The sequence below is a fragment of the Narcine bancroftii genome, chromosome 6, assembly GCF_036971445.1.
Source record: "Narcine bancroftii isolate sNarBan1 chromosome 6, sNarBan1.hap1, whole genome shotgun sequence".
Taxonomy (NCBI): Eukaryota; Metazoa; Chordata; class Chondrichthyes; order Torpediniformes; family Narcinidae; genus Narcine; species Narcine bancroftii.
Window position 1 is genome coordinate 10,198,798 of NC_091474.1, and position 10,800 is coordinate 10,209,597.

General features: G+C 40.2%; 1 pseudogene; it reads left to right on the forward strand.

The window, feature by feature from the left end:
• Positions 1-9,734: 9,734 nt before the first annotated feature.
• Positions 9,735-10,482, forward strand: LOC138737276 (neuropeptides B/W receptor type 1-like; annotated as a pseudogene).
• Positions 10,483-10,800: the final 318 nt, after the last annotated feature.

Consider the following 10,800-nt stretch of genomic DNA (forward strand, 5'->3'; position numbering starts at 1 on the left):
GTGCCCATGGGTCTTATATGCGAATAAAAATATGGTAAATTTGAAATAGTCATTCTTAAATTAATCTATTTTCATCAAGCATCTTAATCAAGGCAAATCACTTTACTGCCTTTTCTGAGAACACAATTAGGGGACAGAATTTTGAGCTTTGTTAGGATCACAGACTTTTCCTGGAGGACAAGGAATAATTTATAATGCTTCCATTGTTTTGAAGACTCTATTTTAATGATTGCAATGTACATTGGGGCAACAGGGGTTTTCATTCACCCAATCCACAGTTGCAATGTGATGGGAGGCAGGAAATTCTATAGATTTGGGCTCCGTTTCCTTCTAATTGTCTTGGTGTCTAATGTGTCAATCCTCAATTCCATTGCAGCAAGCTTCTTGGGTGCAAGGGTTACTCTCTAAAAATGTACATCATAACATCAAGTAAGTAATTGCGCTGAAGCAGAATAAAGTCACAGAATAATTATGTCTTTGATTGTGGTTGGCTATTGAATGAAAGGGTGGATTCCAGAAGCCGAGCAGCAGTCTAAGGAACCAATGAAGCTGGTCTAGGTCTATCCACAGGCTTCACAACTCACTGTCATTTGCCAAAAGCTCAGGGCTGGATTAACGTAGAAGTGAGACTAGCAAATTCTAAGGGTCCCGTAATTTCAAGGGCCCCAGCATTTGTTTACTATGAGTTTCATTTTCTGTGTTAATAACCCCATTTAAAGGTGATAATTGGCTAAAATCACTAACCTTAAATTTAATCGGGGTTATTAATACATATTGTTCCCGGCAACTCACGGCGAAGGCTCAATGCAGGAGAAATGGCAGTCTTGATTAGCCATCATTCCCCACACAGCTGGAACCGCTCTGCCAGTGTCAGCGCCAGGGAAACACAGAGTGGTTTCAGCTGTGTGGAGGATTATGGGTAGCGAAGGCAGCCATTGATCATGCATGCCACCAGCTGCTACTGTGTTTTGTTTTTACGAAATGTGCAAGTTTTAACAGAGGAGGTGAAGGGATGGGAGAGGAGGGGAGTAATTTCAGTACAAGTGCTTCACCCTCACTGCGCATATGCCAGCTGGCACTATTCAGGACCCCTTTAAAATATTTGCCCCACATTACTTTAATCAGGCACTGCAAAAGCTCCTTGATGACTGAACTGCCTTTTGCTTTCATACACAATGAGCTATTACCAATTGCAGACAGATTCCTCTATGCTGTCCAACTTGACCTGCAAATTTTCTGTGAGACAGTCTAACATGGAAAGAAAACACTGCTTGATAGCTTGAAAAATATGTGGGGAGTGCAAAGTTTTTGAGGATTCCTCTGTAATGTGGCTATCACTTATTCACCCTGCAAGCACCACATAAGAAATTGATATTTTGAATATTATGGGTTGCAGTTAGAAGAGGTTACTGAGGATGAATCGCATAATATAAATGAGCAGAAGGAAGGGTGGGTTAAGAGGTGGCTCAAGCTAATGCCATTGGCAAAGAGGAATATTTCTAATAAACTGACATTTGTACAACAGCTAGTTTAGAATCAGATTCAGAATCAGAATTTATTGTCATGAAACAAGTCATGATGTTTTGTGGCAGCATCGTAGACCAAACATTCATATTATAACCATCTTACAACATTAAGATTAAAAAAATAATGCATGAAAAGGAAGGCAGTGTCTTTGTTCATCGATTATTCAGGAATCTGATGGCAGCGGGGAAGAAGCTGTCCTTGTGCTTCCCTTTCGGCTCCTTCATTCACCTTTAAATCTAATTAAGAGAATTCACTATTTAATTTATTCATAATCCATGGAACAGTTTCTTAGTAAAATTCAATATTTCCTACATCAGTACAAAGATGTTAAAATTGTTCTAAAGCTTTTAAACACTTATGGAGACAGAAAGGGTTTTTTGTCCTACGTTGATTATTTATACCCAAAGGTATTTCATTCCAATTTACTTATGAAACATATGTATAAAGTATAAAGCAATCTGGCTTTGTATTAAATTAACAATTAAAGTCATCTACATGCTAGAAATTTTATTGTAATGTTAACGAACAAGTATATTTATTAAACTAAAATATTAATTGGAAAGAGTTTGAACTGAAATTGTTGAAGCAAATTGGTTAGCCACTTTGTCTTCCTGTGACGTTCAGCCTCATGAATGCAGAAGACTGTACTTTGCTTTACACATCATATTTAGGGAGTCATTTAAAATACTCCTGCTACAAAAAGGACACAAGGTGGTCACATGTTAAATTTGGACCTCAGCAGATGAAGAAATTGATTTCATCCTTTTCTGTAAAATATAACTGAAATATAATCCATATTTTGTATTCCTTTGACAGAACCGGCTATTTAATCCTCATGGATCCTTGCTCCCTTGGTGGATAAGATGTCAGCTAAGATTTAAATTGAATGACTGAATACTGATAGATCTCTAAGACAGAGAATTCCAAAGATATACAGCTCTTTACATAAATATTCAATCGTTATCCTGTGGGATTTTCTTAGTTTATTTTCTTGTCCGACTTAGTTTGAAATTAATATAAAGATTGATTGCATGAAATTACTTAAATCCAATGAGTAGGATGGCTTTGGTCCCACTAAGATGTCTATCTAAGAGGAAAGAAAAATATCAGTTCATGACTTTGGTAGACATTGCTCTGGAAATCATCTGACAAGAAATCAAAGTCATCACTGATATGTACAGTGAAAACTACTCTAAACATTCAATTTGTGTACAGGATCATCTGCATAATCTAATGGCAAAATTATGCATTTTCTTCAAGCTCAAACTAAAAGTGAGTTGCAATTTTTTAAACAACCAATGAGGAAGGAGCCAGAACACAAATGCAAAGCTCCCTTCGCTCACCTGCTTTGTGTTTCAGCTTTTTCCAGCTGTGCAGTCGATTATTTTTATTTTAGATTTGTAGAATTTATCTTTATATCTTTGTCTGGGGGGTGGGAGGTAGAAAGCCACCGAGTATTGAGCAGCTTGTAGTGGTTTGTCAAACTTATTGTTCATCTGTGCAATAGGACATTGTAAGTGTGTATGATTGTGTGTGTAAGCAATCTTCTTGATAATATATTCAGGGACTAGAAATGTAGTTTCAGAAATTATTAGGTGCAGATGCACAGTGGAAGTAGCTGGCATCAGCTCTAACTATGATTGAAATATAGTGTTTGTTCCATGCTTCATATGCTACACGAACTTCAGGATGTTATACTTGTGCCAAAAATATAATTAAAATAAAATTCATTATCCAGAAAGGTGAGAACAATTCTTCAATAACTCTATTCACTAATTCATACTCATGTATTGGTAATTAATGAGAAGGATGGGAATCATTTATGATGCTAGTGTCTGTATTCCTGTGGGAAGCACTTACCTAACATAATAATTTGCTTAAAAATTGAGTCCAATATTTCATCTTCAAGATCTATTTCCAGAAATAACTTTAGCTACATTTACTACAAGCTTTTCTTTCACTTTGTTTCTAACATAATTTTTCTCTCAGAAATGAATTACTGTTCATGACCGATTATTTCCCTTAATATATGCTTACATCAAAAGACATAATTTCATATTTCAGTCACAGCTAATTAACTTGGTTTAGCCCATGCCATTGCCAGTCATAGACTATTTTGCAGAACACTAATAAATAGATAATGTACTTAATAAATACTTGTTACTGAAATATTTTGCTTGAGAAAAATTGTCATTGGCCTGTTTCCTCTGGAGTTTTGAAACCATGCACATAACGAGTCAATGAGGTACGATTAAAACAGTGGTTTTCAAACTTTTTTCTTTAAGCAATCCCTTATTAATCACAGAGTACTTAAGGTACAGGAATTGCTTAAGGTGGAATGCGAGTTTGGGTAGGTGGGGGGGGGGGGGGGGTTTGAAAACCACTAATTTAGATTCAAATACTTTACTGAGATTTCCATTTATCTGCTTCCTTTCCTGACAGCCAGGAAAATCATTTCACGCCAATCTACTCACGAAATGTGAATCTCTGACTGTTGTGGGTAGGCCACTCCCTGGTTCTATGAAAACAAGTCCCATTATTAAAATCTCTCTTTACCCCTCTCCCTCTTGGTCTGCCAACGCTCATTTATCACAAGTCCACTTGTGGAATCACACTCATGACAACAATTTTTCAAATTCATTGGATTTTAATTGCTTTGGAAAATCCCGAGAAGTTATGGGTGAACATCTGTACTTCTGGAACATTTTTGCTGCGGCCAAAATTTTATCGGTTTATCCTAATTTGGCTGATGTTATTGCTGTGTTTTCTCTGCAACATTAGCTACTCTTAAGAGTCATTAATTTTATGTAAGATTAAAATTATATGGAATTCTTTGTCCTAATAAATAGCTATATGCATTAGCCATTCTGAAATTTCCAATATCATTTTAAAAGAATAGTTCTATTTGTTGATTAGAAGAGTCAATGGCAGGTGAAATTCATTTTATATGGATCTCTATGCAGGCACAAGGGGCTGTCAAACTTCATGTAAATCAAATAGAAAAACCTACTAAATGGTAACATTTTGACGCAATCCTTTTTTTTAAGAAGTATCTGTGCTGAGACTGATTTTTTTACTCCTGAATAGCTATTGAAATGGATCGAGTTTCATATTTCTTTCTTTTAATCATGAGTGATGGATTGATTCAGATTTCAGCTGAATATGACAATTAGTTCACCTTGCTACGAGAACTGATATATCTTGCAGTGGAAGTTGAAGGTTCCCATGCCTCCATAACCTCAGTTAATTCAGAATCCCATGGCACACATCTTTACCTGCAGTAAGTGCTGTAATGTACCCTTCCCACATTGAACAGAACTTCACGCAACTCAGAAATTCATCTCAAACAATACACCAGGTCCCTCTGACATGTTCATATGAACTGTTCTTGCAGATGTTACACAGGAAAAATGTGTATTGTTCTTTTTTTAAAACCACAAACAGTTTGACATCAATAGTAAAAAAAAAACATTAATGGCAGACCACAATATGATTTTTCACAGCAAGTGATAAAGTTGATTGTAATTTGAGGATCTGACTTAAAAGCTGACAATAAACTTTTGATTTTGCTTTTATCTGGACATCAGGAGAAAGAAACCTGCTGCATTTTATTGCTCACAAGGTCCCCCTCAGCATTAAGGATTAGAATAAGACAAAGTCGATCATTGTGTGCAGAAAAATGTTCTGTCTGTTCTCTATGACTCGGTCACGGATATAAAGGTAACAGTAAATTAATTTCTAATTAGATTCTTACAAAGTTCAACATTTCCAAAATGGAAAACATTATAATTGTTCAATATATTCCACATAATCTCAACTGGAACCAAAGGTTGTCTGACGTCTATTTTTGATCCACTTAACAGATTTGCAACTTAAATTCCTCTGTGTTTTACATGAGCAGTAAGAGAACAAATGCAAATGAGCTGGTGGCTTTCTCTTCCAAAATTTTGAATTAATCACATGATATTTACAAATAACCTTCCTGAATAAATGTCCTAAGCAAGATTGTAGATTCTTTATAAACACACTTTTGGTACATTTATTGAATAGTTAAACATCCTAAAGTAATTGTATAATGAAACCAAGGGACTCTTCCTCAAATGGATTTACTCTTTCATAGTGAAGTGGACAACGTTATTTTTTTTCATTTGAAGCTGAAACTTTCCATAATTGCATGTTAATCAGTCAAGATTGGAATTGTTTCATAAATTTAAAAAAAGCTCAAAGATGAAAGCAGATCATGTTCGGGGACAAATTAATCCAAAAAAAATTGAAACATGAAAGGTGGTCAAAAAAATAAACAGCTGGGTAATTTTGAATCTTTAGAGATTTAGCTCAGGTGCTGAGAGTTTATGCCTCCACTGTCCTTTCACTCATAACCATTTCCAAACCCTTACCGCCCAATGGATATGTTATTTTTAATTACCCCTCTAATCCTTCCACCAATAAGATTATGTGGCCTAGTTATCGACTATCACCGAGGGGAAAGCTATTTATTTATCTATATCACTTATAATTTGTGCACCTCAATTAACTTCTTTTAATTTTTGGACATACAGCATGGTAACAAGCAATTTCAGCCCACAAGCCCATGCCATCCTACTCCCCAGAACATTTTGAAGGGTGAGAGGAAACCAGAGCCCTTGGGGAAAACCCACATAGACAGCGCTGGATTTGAACCTGTGTCCCAATCGCTGGCATTGTAAAGGCATTGCGCTAACCGCGACACCAACCATGCCACCCTTTAAATCCCCCTTCAACCACTTTTGTTGCAAACAATAACCCCATCTTAATTGTCCCCACTCCATAAATGAGCCTCATCAGTGCAGTTGGCAGCATGTCAGTTTCACAATCTGAAAGTCGTGAGTTCAAGCGTCACACAGGGCACAAGTTTGGGCGTCACGGTTAGCGCAATGCTGTTGCATCGCCAGCAACTGGGGCTGGGGTTCAAATCCTTGCTGTTCTCCTTGAGCTGCGTGGGTTTCCTCTAGGTGCTCCGGTTTCCTCCCACCATTCAAAATGTCCTTGGGCTGTAGGTCAATTAGGTGTAATTGGGCAGCATGAACCCTTGGGCCAAGAGGGCCTGTTGCTGTGCTGTTAATCCAATTCTAAAAAAACTCTTCAAACTTGGCAAATCCCCACCGCCACTGTGTTCCCCTCATCACATCTTGCCATCCCGCTGTTATCCATCTAATGTGACCAGGATATAACAGTCCAGGTGTGGTTTGTCTAGTATTTCATTCAGCTCTGTTATATCAGTTGACCCCCTCCCCCCCACCCCATGTGTTTAACTACCCTATTAACATCTCTTTCATTCTGGGATCTTTAGGCACACTCCAAGATCCTACAAGGCTTCCATGTTTTTACTATGCTTTCAGTTAATGTGTACCCCCTCACCTTGCTCGATTTGCTCAGTTGTTCTGGATTGAATTCCATCTGTTATTTTTAAGTCCATCAAATCAGACTGTTAATAGCTTTGTTCAACTTAGAACGTTTTCTCCTCATTATCAATGAAACTGTGGAATATGACATAATAAGGTTGGACTTACCAAGATGCAGGACAAAAAACATGGATTCTGGAACAATCCTTCAGAAATTCTTTTTGTGCTGCACTCCTGTCACAAAATCAACTTACATATTTCTTTTCTCATTGAGCAAATTTTTAATTCATCTTGCTACTTTCCTTTGGACTCATTTTTATTTTCTTGATAAAGTTCCAATGCAGGAACTTGTCAAATGCTTCTTCCGTCCATTTCCACCTGTGCACTACCATCAGATTCAGATGTCAGATTTTAGATTTATTTGTCAGAGTTCATACATGACATCACATACATCCCTGAGATTCTTTTACCTGCTGGCAAGGCAGAATTACCACTTAATGGTAATGCAAACAAAACTGTAGTCAACATTTAAATGTCAACAAATAAAGAAATGTAAACAAACTGAATGCAATACAGAGAAAAAACAATTAGTGAAGTGTAAAAGTAAGAGTCCTTAAATGAGTGGCTGAATGAGTTTGTTGTTGAGGAGACTAGGGGTGCAAGTCTTGTGGTACTATACCTCTTTCCTGATGGCAGCAGTGAGAACAGAGAGTGTGCTGGACGATGTAGATCTTTGATGATTGCTGCTGCTCTCTGGTGGCATCGTTCTCCAAAGATGTTCTTGATGGTGAGAGGGTTTTGCATGTGCTGTCCTGAGCTGTGTCCATCTCTGGCCCTCCCTATTAGCTCCTCAAAGAGGAGAATGAAGAAGAAATTCTCAGACGACAAAACCAATTGGTACAATTGGAGGACATAACTACATGTAATAACAGGTATGGAGAAGAGATAGGCAGAGTGAATTTTGTATTTATACATTAGTGATTCTTATTTCATGATCATTATGTTGCATACGGTCATGGGCTTGAATCAATTTCATTCAATAATCATTTCCATTATAGTATTTAGAAGCAATAACTCCTCCAAATGATAAATACCCAAGAAGTGGACTAAAAACAGAAAATGGGAAAATTTAACAGGCCAGATAATATCTGTGGAAAGAGACAGTCAAGGTTTCTGGTCTGCAATCCTTCTCACCTGCTGAGGTTGTTTTTCACCATTTTCTTTTTTTAATTGGAGAAGTAGTCCATTTTATTTTGATACATTATAATAGTTGCATCTCATTACTTGTCATGTATTGAGACAATTGGCCACCATCGCTCTCCATGGTCTGAATGCATAAAGGGTCAGTACTGTGCTGTAGTGTTCTATTCTCTCCATCTCAATTGGTTATTTGGTTTCACCCTGTTCTCACTGTATTTGACAGAATACCTGACATGTAATATTCAGATTTCCTGTCAAAGTACAATCATGACATCACATACAAACCTGAGATTGTTTTTCCTGCAGGCCAAGGCAGAATGACCAGAGGATAAAAAAACCCGTTAACCACATACACTTGTAAACAAATAAAGAACTGTAAACAGATCATGAATACAAACTGTTGAATACAGAGAGGGAAAAGAAATCAGTAAAGTGCACAAGAGACCTTAAATGAGTGTCTGATCGAGTTTGTTGTTGAGGGGTCCGATGGTGTCAGTCCAATTTCAGAGAATGGTTCGGCATCTTTGATTCATCAGTTCTTTACCTGTCTGATCAATGAATTTAATATGCTCTGTACAAAATTTGACCACTCTTAGCAGATGCAGAGAGTATCAACATCCCCCCCCCATACAAATAGAGAGCAGCTGTGATAAACCAACCTTTATTGAATCACTGAAGTTAGAAGCTGCTTGCTAGTCAAATACAAATACATGTTAAGATACCAACAACTTCATAACCGAGTAACCTGAAGTTGATGCAATACTGATGAGCCTTTGTTTTTAAATTCAAAGTTTTCGAGCTGTTTAGTGCGGTCGATTGAAATGAAAAATAAAGTGCCATGGATGGAAGCGTGAAGTTCGGTTCCAAAGGCGTCCCGATTACACGTCACGCAGCTCCTCCAACATTGCTGGACAGGTCCCATTTGGGCAGAGCAGGCTTCGCTGAAGTTCCTGTCCCCTGCCTGCCGGACCTCGGTCTGCTGCAAACTTTTGAAAGCAATGCATCCGACTAAGTAAAAACAAACTAGCTTGTTGTGTTTCAGTGGCCTCGGATGAAATGTTTCCCCCCCAACAGATGTACAAACTGTTGAAAATTCTCAAGTGAGTGGGATATTTACCAAGGAGTCCATGAGAATGATCGTTGTTCAATATTGATTGCATGGCATCTCATGGGGCCCTCGGGATTGAGGCATCGACGTTAGGATAGTTGATAAACTTCTGGGATGTGTAACTGTGCCTCGGTAACGCGATTTAACGCACCGTCCAACTTCTAACAGAGAGAGAGACTTCATTGCCGCTGGAAGGTTACGTTACCAGCAGCCGCTTGAGGAACCTCTGGCCCCCTTCGCAAGGATTTTGTGCCGAAGGGAAAGAGAGCGAGTCAGAGAAGGTAAATGTGTCCGTTTCATTTCATCACCATCGCCCTGAATAACTGGTGGGGGGACGCGATTCTTAATCCAGCATAACGATACCTGTTTTGGAATCGATTCAATTGCAGCTCATCGGCCCTCAGGATGGGAAACAGTTGGAGCCCGAGGATCTTCTCTAGATCTTGCTCCGACTCGCAGGGTTTATCTGGGTCCTCCAAGGAGACGGGCACTCACCTGCATGGACGTGACCCGTCCTCTATCCCGTGATCTGTGCTGCTGGACTGACCGGCGATGGACGTGATTTTAAAAGCTCCCAGGATGACCAACATGTTTTCACCCTCGTCCTGCCTCTCACCTTCTCCACGACTGGCCCTTCGGGGAGACCATGTGCAAGCTGATCCTGTCCCAACATCTTCTCCAGCATTGACTTCCTCACCGTCAGGAGTATCGACCGCTACCTGGTGGTGGAAGCCACTGTCCGCTCCCAGAAGTTGCCACAGCGGACTCACAGGGGCCGCCAAGCTCGTCGGCTTCGGCGTCTGGGTCCTGGTTCGTCTCATCGCTTCGCCCTTCGCGATCCGATGGCCAGGAAAAGCTGCGCGCTGGTGTTTCCCAGGCTGGAGCGCGTCTGGTTGAAAGTGGGGGGGGGGGGGGGGGGTCGCGTCTCTCCCCTCATCCTCGCCTTCGCCATCCCGGTCTCGACCATCTGTGTTTGCACCTGAGCTCCAACGCCAAAGCGAAGAAGAAGGGGACGCTGATGGTCTTCATGGTGCCGGCGGCGTGTCTCTTCTGCTGGAGCCCCTTCCACCTGACCACCATGGTCGCGTCCAGGAGACGCCGCTGGTCGTCGGGATCGCCTATTTTATCACCAGCCTCAGTTACGCCAATTCTTGCTTGAACCCTTCTCTGTTCGTGTTTTTGGATGAGAGTTTGCAGAAAAGTTTTAAGAAACTGTTGGAGTGTAGAACAGCCTCGGGTTGGACTGGAAAAGTTGGACTCTCTTAAAGGAGTTTTAAAGTACCCGTTATCAATGGCAAATTCTATCTATTGTTACATGCGCGGATGATTCAGCGACCTGAAGGTGCTTTCTACGCAAAGATCGCGCCTGAAGAAGCAGAAGCGGCCCCTTTAAATTGCCGTTCAGGTGGCAGCGTTTAAAGCGCAACGCTGGCCACCTGAAGGGCACCGCTGCACAGGATGCGGCTCTGAGCGCCCTCGGCTCCTGCCCAGGGTCGGCTGTGATCAGCAGCCTGACCCTTCAACATCCGCTTTCAGCCCGCTGCATTCAGGTGGGCTGGGGGTGGGGGGGCACTGAGTGGAGCC